The sequence below is a fragment of the Phyllobates terribilis genome, unplaced genomic scaffold (assembly GCF_046119375.1).
Source record: "Phyllobates terribilis strain yellow unplaced genomic scaffold, ASM4611937v1 Scaffold_81__1_contigs__length_6697587, whole genome shotgun sequence".
NCBI classification, from domain to species: Eukaryota; Metazoa; Chordata; class Amphibia; order Anura; family Dendrobatidae; genus Phyllobates; species Phyllobates terribilis.
The window spans coordinates 3,200,142-3,214,167 of record NW_027362841.1 but is presented as its reverse complement, the minus strand read 5'-3'; positions in this window follow the sequence as shown (position 1 = coordinate 3,214,167).

The following is a 14,026-nucleotide window of genomic DNA, read 5'->3' as shown; positions in this document are numbered from 1 at the left end:
TGTAACTAAGGATCAGTACAGGATCAGTAATGTAATGTATGTACACAGTGACTGTACCAGCAGAATAGTGAGTGCAGCTCTGGAGTATAATACAGGATGGAACTCAGGATCAGTAATGTAATGTATGTACACAGTGACTGCACTAGCAGAATAGTGAGTGCAGCTCTGGGGTATAATAAGGGATGTAACTCAGGATCAGTACAGGATCAGTAATGTAATATATGTACACAGTGGTGCACCAGCAGAATAGTGAGTGCAGCTCTGGAGTATAATACAGGATGTAACTCAGGATCAGTAGAGGATCAGTAATGTAATGTATGTACACAGTGACTACACCAGCAGAATAGTGAGTGCATCTCTGGAGCATAATACAGGATGTAGCTCAGGATCAGAACCGGATCAGTAATGTAATGTATGTGCACAGTGACTGCACCAGCAGAATAGTGAGTGCAGCTCTGGAGTATAATACAGGATGGAACTCAGGATCAGTAATGTAATGTATGTACACAGCGACTGCACTAGCAGAATAGTGAGTGCAGTTCTGGAGTATAATACAGGATGGAACTCAGGATCAGTAATGTAATGTATGTACACAGTGACTGCACTAGCAGAATAGTGAGTGCAGCTCTGGAGTATAATACAGGATGTAACTCAGGATCAGTACAGGATCAGTAATGTAATATATGTACACAGTGGCTGCACCAGCAGAATAGTGAGTGCAGCTCTGGAGTATAATACAGGATGTAACTCAGGATCAGTACAGGATCAGTAATGTAATGTATGTACACAGTGACTGCACCAGCAGAATAGTGAGTTCAGCTCTGGAGTATAATACAGGATGTAACTCAGGATCAGAACCGGATCAGTAATGTAATGTATGTGCACAGTGACTGCACCAGCAGAATAGTGAGTGCAGCTCTGGAGTATAATACAGGATGGAACTCAGGATCAGTAATGTAATGTATGTACACAGTGACTGCACTAGCAGAATAGTGAGTGCAGCTCTGGAGTATAATACAGGATGGAACTCAGGATTAGTAATGTAATGTATGTACACAGTGACTCCACCAGCAGAATAGTGAGTGCAGCTCTGGAGTATAATAAAGGAATTAACTGAGGATGAGTAGAGGATCAGTAATGTAATGTATGTACACAGTGACTGCACCAGCACAATAGTGAGTTCAGCTCTGGAGTATAATACAGGATGTAACTAAGGATCAGTACAGGATCAGTAATGTAATATATGTACACAGTGACAGCACCAGCAGAAAAGTGAGTGCAGCTCTGGAGTATAATACAGGATGTAACTCATGATCAGTACAGGATCAGTAATGTAATGTATGTACACAGTGACTGCACCAGCACAATAGTGAGTTCAGCTCTGGAGTATAATACAGGATGTAACTCAGGATCAGTACAGGATCAGTAATGTAATGTATGTACACAGTGACTACACCAGCAGAATAGTGAGTGCAGCTCTGGATTATAATACAGGATGTAACTCAGGATCAGTAATGTAATGTATGTACACAGTGACTGCAGCAGCAGAATAGTGAGTGCAGCTCTGGAGTGTAATACAGGATGTAACTCAGGATCAGTAATGTAATGAATGTACACAGTGACTCCACCAGCAGAATAGTGTGTGCAGCTCTGGATTATAATACAGGATGTAACTCAGGATCAGTAATGTAATGAATGTACACAGTGACTCCACCAGCAGAATAGTGTGTGCAGCTCTGGAGTATAATAAAGGATGTAACTGAGGATGACTAGAGAATCAGTAATGTAATATATGTGCACAGTGACTGCACCAGCAGAATAGTGAGTGCAGCTCTGGAGTATAATGCAGGATGTAAGTCAGGATCAGTAATGTAATGAATGTAGACAGTGACTGCACCAGCAGAATAGTGAGTGCAGCTCTGAATTATAATACAGGATGTAACTCAGGATCAGTAATGTAATGAATGTAGACAGTGACTCCACCAGCAGAATAGTGAGTGCAGCCCTGGAGTATAATACAGGATGTAACTGAGGATCAGTAATGTAATGAATGTACACAGTGACTACACCAGCAGAATAGTGTGTGCAGCTCTGGAGTATAATAAAGGATGTAACTGAGGATGAGTAGAGAATCAGTAATGTAATATATGTACACAGTGACTGCACCAGCAGAATAGTGAGTGCAGCTCTGGAGTATAATGCAGGATGTAAGTCAGGATCAGTACAGGATCAGTAATGTAATATATGTACACAGTGACTGCACCAGCAGAATAGTGAGTGCAGCTCTGGATTATAATACAGGATGTAACTCAGGATCAGTAATGTAATTTATGTACACATTGAATGCACCAGCAGAATAGTGAGTGCAGCTCCGGAGTATAATGCAGGATGTATCTCATGGTCAGTAATGTAATGTATGTACACAGTAACTCCACCAGCAGAATAGTGAGTGCAGCTCTGGAGTATAATAAAGGAAGTAACTGAGGATGAGTAGAGGATCAGTAATGTAATGTATGTGCACAGTGACTGCACCAGCAGAATAGTGAGTGCAGCTCTGGAGTATAATACAGGATGTAAGTCAGGATCAGTACAGGATCAGTAATGTAATATATGTGCACAGTGACTGCACCAGCAGAATAGTGAGTGCAGCTCTGGAGTATAATACAGGATGTAACTCAGGATCAGTACAGGATCAGTAATGTAATGTATGTACACAGTGACTGCACCAGCAGAATAGTGAGCGCAGCTCTGGAGTATAATACAAGATGTAACTCAGGATCAGTAATGTAATGTATTTACACAGTGACTGCACCAGCAGAATAGTGAGTGCAGCTCTGGAGTATAATACAGCAGGTAACTCAGGATCAGTACAGGATCAATAATGTAATGTATGTACACATTGACTGCACCAGCAGAATAGTGAGTGCAGCTCTGGAGTATAATACAGGATGTAGCTCAGGATCAGTAATGTAATGTATGTACACAGTGACTCCACCAGCAGCATACTGGGTGCAGCTCTGATCAGCTGCTAGTCAGTGTGCTGATTACGGGTGTGGTGGCTGCAGATCCTGCTGTGAGCTCCTGATCTCTGAGAACCAACACCTCTCCACCTGGGGACCTGCTCTCTCTCTTTCCCGGAGGGAGAGCTGGTTTCTGGGATGAGTGATGGAGCCAAGTCCCATTCTTCTGCTTCCCGAACCAGGCCGGCGGGGGGCAGAAGAAACCAGCAACCGGCCTGCACATCAGAGGACTCGGGGGTGAGACGCTGCACCAGGAGTCACAGCAATGTGGCTCCTACTCCCCCCGGGATTGTGGAGACCCCCAGAAGCCGCAAGGCTTCGAGCATGGAGGAAAAGCCTGACAGCGGCGTGCAAGATGGCGCTCCTTCCGGAGGAAAGCTGAGTGCTCACGGAGGTGAGGCCGACCTCCCTGAGGGGGGGTGGGCGCAGCAGGGACCCCGGGAGTCTGTGTCCACATATGCCTCCCGGGTCATGATCCACCTCCGTGAGTATGAAGATGCCAGTAAGCTCATCAGGAGGCTACGGGAGGAGCTGCGCTGCACAAGCGCCAAAGCTGCAGGGGCCTCCAAACCAAGGAAGGCCAAGCTCCAAGCCAAGGTAAAAAGACTGAGCAGTGAAATTCAACGCCTGGAACTTAGGAAAGCCACCATCAGGGAGCAGAGTGGTCCTTTCAAAGAAAAACTTATAAATGAAGACTGCTTTAGAGAAATGGCTGATACCAGAGAGCAAAGGCAGATGGGGCTGCAGCCTGAGAGCCAGGTGGATGATGAGAGTGATGATGACCAGCAGGAAGCCCCACCTGGTAGCCTGCAAAGTCACCCGCAGGCCACGTGCAGCGAGCTCCCTGCAGGACAGGCGACAGTGACATCCGGTCGCAGTTCTGCCGGCTCTGGGGAGGACAGTGACAGCAGCGGCCAGGGAGGGGCGCTAATGGCGGAGATTAAACTCCTGGAGTCCCCAGTGTGCCTCCAAAGCTTCCATCTTGGTGACGATCTACCAGAAGAGGCACCTGGGGGCCACAAAAAGGCAAAGAAGACCAAGCCAAAGCTGCAGGAAGCGGTAAGATACGTATATGCCCCCCTCCCTGTACCCCCTGAGTCGGCGGCAGGCTCAGCTCGCTGTATAAGCCCCGTTGCTCAGCCCAGCCCGGGTTCTGCTGTGGATCCGGTGCAAAGGCGCGGGGAGATTACAGAGCGCGGTAGTGAGGCGCAGAGCTCCGTCTCTGCTTGTAGTAGTGGGGACGTAGCAGGAGGTGCATCAGCCGAGAGGCTGGACAGTGAGGGCGGCCCGGCGGCGGGCGTTCCATCAGGCCACGATGCTGTGGTGCGCTCCTCAGTGGGAGGGGGGAGCAGCCCGGTGTCGGGGGCAGCTCCGGTAGCCTCGGCTCCTCTGAATGCTGTTGCCGCTGATCACTTAGTTGAGAAGCGGCGGCAGTGTGAGGGGGCAGTTGGGGCTGAGCGCTCCGGTCCTCCCACGAAAGTGCTATTTTGTGTTGGCGTTGCTGGTCCGGAAGATCCTGATGCTAAAGATCAGCGGCGCCTAACTGCAGCTAGAGATCAGCGGCACATTATACCAAATGCCAAACAGCGGAAATTACCGACCGATGATGTGGAGGGCACACATAAGACCGGGGGTGAGGTCGCCTCCAGTTCTATGGAGGTGACTGAGCCCCTTGTGCCTGATGCGGAGGTCAAAAGGTCATCCACCATTGTTACTGGTCCAGCAGGAATGAATGTGGTGGTGGAGGTGAATGAGGATAATTCATTGTCTGGTGGTGTGGTTGCTGGTTTGGTGGAGGGTAAGATGGAGGTGGGTAATGGTGATACTGTTGGGGCTGACGTGGTCACTGGTCCGGTTGCCCCCCCGGGGGTGGCAACACCTGTCCGGAGTTATGCCAGTGTCACCTCCGGGGCAAATAGGGCATCCTCCTCGTCTCCGGGCTTTGGGGACGGCATGTTGCAACGTCGCCTTCTGGAGGCTCTAAAGAAGGGGGAGAGATCACTAATGGTAGAGGGTCGAGAGGTTGATCTATCGTTCTGGATAGAGAGGCATGGCCTCGGGGCCTTCCGAGAGCAAAAAGGGGGAGATAGTGTGGTCCCTCCCAACAGCCGGGCCAGGCAGTGTGCGTAGGAATGTGGTCCGTCTTCGGTGGAGGGGCAGTGATGCATGTCCTCCAAGGTCTAAAGTTGAGGAGCTCCTGCTGAGGATGGGCTTCAAGGCGATTGACATCTACGTCTTGATACATCCCTATTCCACGCCTGAGTTTGATGTCAGCTTTGTTCGGCCGGAGGGGCTTGAGCTCTTCTGGGCGAATTATGAGTTGGCAAAAAATGAGCCCGGCTGGCGAGACTTTGCCGTTCAGGCAGTGTCTCGCCAAAAACAGATCAAGAAAGTGACCGTGATGACTCGTAATGAGTCGCTTTCTTGCTATGACATCATGACTTCGCTTGGTCGGTATGGAGAGGTGGTGGAGATGCCAAAGAAAAACCGCGACGAGTTTGCTATCTGGTCAGGGGCCTGGACGTTTATGGTAAAACTTAAGCGTTCAGGTGGTACGGTTGCCCACATTCCATCGTCTGCCTTCCTGGGTAGGGATCGTGTCCTGGTCTTCTACCAGGGGCAACCGAAGCTCTGTCACAGGTGCGGCGACCCCACACACTTCAGTGCAAACTGCACCGTGCAGAAATGCGCGTTGTGTGGGGGTGTCGGCCATCTTGACGCCTCTTGTGTGGAGATTAGGTGCCACCTGTGTGGTGAGTTAGGTCACCCATTCAGCCGTTGTCCTCGCTCCTTTGCTAATGCAGTCGAGACCCCGGTGGGAGTAAGCCGTGAGGCCGATTCTGCTGGGGAGGGGACTAGCAGGGGTGGGGGAGCTGAGGGGCCAGGGAAGAAAAGCAATAAAAAGACGCCTGCCCAGCTGAGGCGTCTAGACAAGCGCAGACAGGAGAGGGAGCGGGGCGAGCCCCAGACTACCGGGGCAGCCCCTGTCCTGGATGCCAGTCTTGCTGCTGAGGCCCCGAGGGATGATGAGTTGGATGAGGAGGTCAGGAGGATCCACAGGGAGGAAACTGCCTCTTCTTCAGAATCCTCCCATTATGAAAGTATGGATGAGGATAATAAGCGGTGGCTAGAGAACAAGCGTAAGCTCGGCACCAAAAAGAAGAAAAAGAAGGGAGATAAAACATCTTCTCCCACTCTGACCAAGGTACCTAAGGAAGTTAAAACCGACTCCCCTCTAGTTGGTCTTTCTAACCGGTTCCAAGCCCTTGATAACATTTCTTCCTCTGAGGAGGAGGCTGAGGGTGAGGATCCGGCTTCAGCGGAGCTTACAGGGGGCGCCGAGTCTCCTTCTCCTGGGGATGCAAGGTCCTTGGGGGGAGGGAATGGCCCAGAGTCCGGAGACGAGGACGAAAAAAGAAGGAAAAATGTGGGAATGGACACCTCTGTGTCATTAAAGAGGGGGAAGGATTCCTCCTCTGAGGCAGAGGATAAGGGGAGTGGGAAGAAGAAAGTCATCTAACTCAATCACCAATGATGGCGGTACCCACTCCGTTGACGCTGGCGTCCATTAATGTCGCCAGCATTAAGTCAAACATGGCTAGATTTGCGGCCTTTGATTTTCTCAGCCGGGTTGAAGCTGACATTTTCTTTTTGCAAGAGACCAGGCTGCCAAATATGGCAGAGGTGTTTATAGCTAAGAGGGAGGGGAGACTCGGGCCCTCCTATTGGTCTCTTGCGGCTGAGCCGTATAGCGGAGTGGCGGTCCTTTTTACCGCACCGGTAGAATGCCGACGGGTTATTGAGTTAGAAATGGGGAGGTGCCTGATATTAGATGTCCTCATGAAGGGACAAGAGCTTCGGCTCATTAACATCTATGGTCCCCAATCTAAATGGGATCGGAAGTGTCTCTTTATGAGGATCAAGCCCTACCTTTTTACGAGTCGGCAGGTCGTCTTTGGAGGGGACTTCAACACTGTCACGAGGCCCCGGGATAGAGGAGGTTCCAGAGACAAGCTGACTTATGATAGCGTCGCCCTTAATAGTATAGCTAGTGAGGCTGGCCTGGTGGATGTCCACATCCGGCACACCGCAGGCCACGAGGGGTTCACCTATCATAGAGGTAACTGTAGGTCCAGGATAGACAGGTTTTATTTAAAGGAGGAAGCCGTCTCTTCAGCAGTATCTGTTGTTGAGGTGGAGTTCTCCGATCACTGTTTGATTTTGTTTTCCCTGAATGTTACAGAGACCCCCCGGATGGGAAGAGGCTTTTGGAGGCTCAATTCGTCTCTCTTGGAAGAAGCGGAGATAAGACAGTCCTTTGAGGATTTTCTTCAGAGCCAGGTACCCTTACTGGATCTTTGTAGTAGTAAGTCAGAGTGGTGGGAGATGTTTACGAAAAGGGTGGCGAGATTCTTCCGCCAGCTCTCGAGCCTCAGGAGCCTGGACAGGTACCGCCTGTATCAGGGCCTGAGGAGGAAACTCGAGCATCTTGTCTCAACTGGACGTAGCCGCGAGGAGATCTCCAGAGTGAAATCTTTGCTAATGAGGTGTCAGTATGATAGACACGCATCTTTGGTTTTTGAGAGGGATTACGGGAAGTACCGCTCGCCCGACCCTTACAGAAACTGCAAGATGTCAGTGAATAGTAAAGTTGTTACAGGACTGGTTGACACTGCGGGGTCCCTGAAAAGATCCAGATCAGGGATCCTGGAGGTCGTCAGATCCTTCTACTCGCACCTGTTGGGGAAGAGGGATCCGGAATGGGATGAGATATCGGCATTTCTGGCTGAAGCTGTCCCCGAACCAGGGGTAGACCCCTCTTTGGCGTTTTGACAGAGATGATCAGGGAAGAGGAAGTTAAGTTGGCGATTGAAGGGCTTGCCCTGAAGAAATCTCCCGGTCCGGATGGCTTAACATCTGAATTCTATAAGATCTTTAAGGGCGCCTTGGTTCCCCTCTTGACTGAGGTATTCAATGAGTGTCTTTCCTCGGGCACTCTGCCAAAGTCAATGAGGAGGTCTGCCCTGATCATCTTGTCAAAGGGTAAGGACCCATCTTGCATTGAGAATTGGCGTCCCATAGCGCTTCTCAATGCAGACAGGAAGGTTTTGGCAAAGGTGCTGTTTAATCGGCTGGTGAAATTTGCACCCCAGCTCCTTTCGGGAGCCCAGCATTGCTCTGTTCCGGGCCGCAGTACAATTAGTGCTGTACTCTGTGTCCGAGAGGCGGTGGAGCAGGGGAGGGGTGGCCACTGGAAGGGGTACATGCTGTCATTGGACCAGGCAAAAGCGTTTGATCGGGTTAATCATGAGTACCTCTGGTCTGTCCTTCTGAGGTATGGCCTGCCGGGGGGGTTCGTTGATTGGCTTAAGACCTTGTACTCTGGGGCAGAGAGTTTCCCGCTTGTGAACGGTTGGATTGGCAGCTCTTTTGAGGTTGGGTGTGGTGTTCGCCAGGGTTGTCCCTTGAGCCCGCTACTGTACGTGTTTGCGATTGACCCACTTCTTAGGAGGGTGGAGCGTGGACCGTTGGCTGGGATCGGGATGGACCGGGCAGCACCGGAAGCCACTCTGAGAGTGGTGGCGTATGCCGATGACGTCACCGTTTTTGTTTCCTCTGATGGGGAGGCAGAATGGCTGATGTCAGAGGTAAATCGCTACTCGGAGGCATCCGGGTCTAAGATCAACCGGGATAAGTGTGAGAGTCTCTGGCTGGGAGGAGGAGATCCTGGTTTTGATCTCCCGGACACCCTTCCAGAACCCAAAGTCTCTGCAAAAGTTCTTGGCATCGAATTTGGCCAGGGGGATTACCCCAAACAAAATTGGGACAGCAGGCTAGAGATCACCACTCAGAAGGTGAACCAATGGAAGGGTTGGTCTTTGACCCTAAGGGAAAGGATAAACCTGATCAAAACTTACCTGCTCCCTTTGCTGATCTATCTGGGCAGTGTGTGCATCTTGCCAGAGCCTCTCTGGACTCGGGTCTACAGTTTGTTCTTTCAACTGTTATGGGGGAATAGACTGAACCTGGTCAAGAGGGAGGTTACTTACCGTACGAGGAGACTAGGAGGGTTGGGTATGGTCAACCCTGTGGTATTCCTTGTGAATACCTTCATTAAGATCAATATTGCAAACCTCTGGAAAGAGAGGGCTCCTCTGTGGGTATTCTCCTGTAAGGGATGGTTTCAGCTTTTCTTCCAGGAATGGGAGACAGGAGGGCAAGTGAAGGATCTCCGCACACCGCATGGACATCTCCCGGCTTACGCTACCGTGGTTCTGAAGGTAATTCGCCGGTGGGGTCTGGGAATGTGGGAGGTCAGGACTCTGCCAAGGAAGCTCCTTGACAAAAGGGTTCTGTTGACCCATTTTCAGAGGCCTCTGGCGCTCAGGGATTGCCCAAGTCGGGATCTTGGGGTGTGTCTGCATCTTTTGAATTCTATCAGGATCCCTTCGAAGGTTTGGGACTTGGCTTGGCGCTGCTTCCATGGGAAACTGTGTGTGAGGGACAATCTGAAGTGTAGGAGCTCTGAGGACAGGAACTGTCCTCGGGAGCATTGTGGTACCATGCTTGAAAGCATGGACCACTTCCTGCTTCGTTGTCCCTTTAACACAGAGGTGTACAACAGGGTGGGCACCTCCATTGGCTGGCCCTGTCTGGCCGGTCTCTCTTATGCGGAATGGGCCTATGGGGCATTCGGGGACCTGGGTGGTCGGGACCGTTGCACCTTATTTCTAGTTAGCACAGTGGTTAGGTATCACACGTGGAACGCACGGTGCTTAGTATCGACGCAGCGGAAAATCCTCCCAGTGGACGATGTGTTTAGGACCATACTCGGTGACCTGGTGAAGGTGCGTTCTCTGGAGTATGAGAGACTGGGTACACGGAGGGCCGCTCTCCTCTGGAGGGGCTTTTCTTTTAGTGTGCCCTAGTCTGGTCATCTCCTCTCCTGGTGGTGGGCTGCTGCTGACACCATAGATTTTTGTTTTATTGATCAGTAGACAGTGATGTAGGGCTGCAGGCACCGAACTTGGGCTTTGTCAGTTGTGGTTATTGTATTGTTTGTTTCTGTATATATTGTATATATGGGTTTGGGTGTAGGTGTTAGGTTGGGTGGAGGGAAAAGGGGGGAGGTGGGTTCATCTTTTGGGACACTGGTTATTTGGGTGAAAAACTGGCACTGCCTGATCTGGCCTATGGACGTTGGACATGGACTGAGGCGCAGGACCAGCTCTCAGGTCAGTGCCGGGGAGGGACTGGTGGGCTTGAGTGTGGGGGGTTTTGTTTTGTCTTGTATATATTTGTATAGTTAGTATTTATTTTAATTTATTTTATTTTATTTATTTAAAAAAAAAAAAAAAAAAAAGAATGTATATATTAGTTTGTATATAATTTGTCGGTTATTGTTTATTATATTGTTATTATTTGTTTGGTAACCGGACCAGATGTCATGGTGTAGGTAGTTATTATTGTGTATATATGTATAATATGTGTGTGAGGAGAGAGGGAGCGGCTGGACCAGTTCATTACATTGTTTATTTTCTTGTTATTAATTTTGTTATGTTTTTCATTTTTATAATAAAAGATCTACAGGATGTAACTCAGGTCAGTAATGTAATGTATGTACACAGTGACTGCACCAGCAGAATAGTGAGTGCAGCTCTGGAGTATAAAACAGGATGTAACTCAGGATCAGTAATGTAATGTATGTACACAGTGACTGCAGCAGCAGAATAGTGAGTGCAGCTCTGGAGTATAATACAGGATGGAACTCAGGATCTGTAATGTAATGTATGTACACAGTGACTGCACCAGCAGAATAGTGAGTGCAGCTCTGGAGTATAATACAGGATGTAACGCAGAATCAATACAGGGTCAGTAATGTAATGTATGTACACAGAGACTGCACCAGCAGAATAGTGAATGCAGCTCTGGAGTATAATACAGGATATAACTCAGGATGAGTACAGGATCAGTAATGTAAAATATGTACACAGTGACTGCACCAGCAGAATAGTGAGTGCAGCTCTGGGGTATACTACAGGATGTAACTCAGGATCAGTAATGTAATGTATGTATGACGCGCCCCCTGGGCCAGTGTTGTTTGGGGGATACCCGGAGCCGAATCAGGTGGGGGTTGTAGTCTCCGAGTGGCGGTGACCCGGTCCGTGCCCAGGGTGTCAAGCTCAGTGTGTGGCAGTCCTACAGATGTTACTGGATGTTCTTTAGTGTCGACTACGCCACCCGTTGATTTGCGGTCAGTACGGCCGCCGCTGCAGCAGGGTCCGCTGAGGCTGGTGGTGTGTGCGCAGCTCAGGTAGTATAACCCCCAACGGGAGGGGTATAGCCTCAGGGGGTCAGCTGTAGAGGGTGGTGGTTGTGGTGGTGCAGTGAGAGTAGTAATAAGACTCCGAGTCGGGCTGTGCAGTTCAGGGTTTTACTTACTGCTTTTGTGTTGGTCACTCCGGCCTTGAGTGACCGCCCGAGCCGTGCTGCGTCCACCAGGTCCTGGACTCGGCCAACCCCCAGGCGATTCCGGAGCGTGGTCCCGAGCTCCCTTTCTGACTTGTCCTTCTCTCTGGCCTTCCCCACCAGGGATCCACCTAAGTCCGGCTCCCTCGGGCCTCTTGTTGGTAAAACCCTTGTCTCTGGGTTCCCTGACCCTATTCACGGTTTGCCTTCCGGGTGGATTTAGTGGGTGGTCGTGGCAGATCCTGCCCACGACCTCCGGTCTCTGGCTAAGGATTAGGGCCCTCCACCAGCTTGGGATCCGGTACCCTTGTGCCAACTCTTCACCCTCTGGTCTAATTTTGGGTTCTTGGAGTTCCCTCTTCTCCCCCTCTGGGTCCTTCTTTCTCCTCTCTCTCTCTCTTGGCCTTGGAGCTGGCTGAGCTGCTCTGCTTCTCTGACTCAACTCTGACAGACTGACCCTGATCTAAGATGGTTCCCACCTTATATACTCCCTCTATATGTGAGCTCAGGTGACCAGCACCCAATGAGCTCCTAGCATTACCCAGACTGCTCCCCCTATCTGCCCCTACACTACTGGGATGTTCCACCCCCCTCCCACTCCAGCCAGGGACAGACACTGTCGTACCTGCACATTTCTCTAGTGGGAGTACCATAGGTCTGTCCCCCGGAAATGGGATGTATGTAGTGCATGCAGCCTACTGAGCTCAGTTCCACACTCCATCCTCACCCGGGAGTGGAATACCACACCTCTGGCTTGAGGTGTAATACCCCTGTAGCAGCCGAATCCTCAGGGTGCTACATTCCCCCCTGGTAAATCACAGCACGTCCTCGGGCTGTAAGATATAAAAACATCCAAAACATACAATTTTTTTCATAAACATGAACATATAAAACATCACATAAAACTTTTCATAAAAACTCTTCATAAATAACGTCCTTGTAAACACTCTTGCTCCTCCGGCCACGGTGCAACTTGTGACCGGGAAAAGCGCGACAGTCTCTTTAAGAAAAACAACAGTTTACTATAAAACCGGTAGGGGGCGCCTTAGGAAGCGCAACTATATACAAGGGGAATATGGCCGCTCTCAGTCCTCGGCCAGGTAATGGGAATAGGGACACACGGGTTAACAGTTCACTCTTGTCCCAACGGGGACTTATTTAAAGCAGCAACAGTTCACTGTACCCCGATGGGTAACTATTTACAGTCTCTTTACCGTACTTTAACGACGGTGTTCTCCTGCTCCTTCTTTGGATTTAGACCCGTCCGGGTCCTCCTGCTCCTCCTCACACCGCAGCTCCTCCTCCGTCAGGCGATGTACATGGAGGGCGTAGGGTCCTTTGGCACACTTGTGCCGGGTGAAGGTGACCTCGTCCCCTACGTACAGGTCACGACCTCTGTGTCCCTCCGGCAGATGGCTTTCTACGTCTCTGCGTGTGACAAAGACGTCGCCGGGGGTATGATGGTCTTTTATGAAGCCCCACCCATGCTGCAGGTTGAATTTAATCACAGTCCCGGTGGTACGGGGACCATGAGCTGCACGGGGGTTCCTCCTGGTCCGGCTCTTCTGCTCCGCGCTCCTTATCTGTGCTTGCTGTTCCCGGACCCGCCTCTCTCTCCGCTCCTTCTCGAAGACCTCGAGCTGCTGGCGGCAGCACTCTGTACGCTCCGCTGCGGCCACCCGAGTCTCCTGAGTGAACCCCATGAGGTCTCCTCCGGTGGGGTCCCACTCAAACTGTGTCTCCTCTAGCGGGGGCTGGGTCCTCCTGACGGGCTTCGGAACCGGAATCAGGGGTTCATCTAGGGGTCTTTCTTTCCGGAGTCGGGGATGGTGAAACTCCGGTGGCCATATGAAGGGCTGCCCATCCGGGCACGTATGCTGGGCGAACAGGTCCTCACCCAGGTGCGGTACTCTAGGTGTTATGGGCGCTGTGGTGGTAGCGGCGCCCGGGTTGACCAGGCCTTGCGACCAGGCTTGGGGCACGCTAAAGGAAAAGGGCACCGTAAGTACGGCGGCGCCCGTGGTTACTCGGCCCTGCGACCAGGCTGGTGGCTCCGCGGAGGTAGGGGGCGCTGTTGGAATGGCGGCGCCCGGGTGTACTAGGCCTTGCGACCAGGCCGATGGTATTTCCTGCTTTGCCGCGCTCAGGGTCGAAGCGCGTGACGTAACAGGGGTCGCGGCCGCGGTTTCCGGTTGAGGCCTAGTCTGCGGCGGTGACGATGCAGCGACGGGCACGGCAGGGGGAATTTCGGGCTCTGCGACGGGGAGCTGGGGCAGGCACACGGTTTCCCGGCTCGGGGTAGAGACGTCCCCTTTACCTGCCTCCGTCCGTTCAGCTCCCTTCTCGGCGCCGTCTCCGGCCTTGAGTCCTCCTGCACCATCCTCAGAGGCGGTCTGTCTCCTCGTCTCGGGTGGCGTGCTCCGCTGACGGGTTTCGGTCTGCTGGGCCATCTCTCGGCTCCACTCCGCCAACGTCTCTCGCTGCACCCGGGCCATCCTCCGTGCGAGGCCCTCCAGCGCAGTCTGTGCACACTCCCG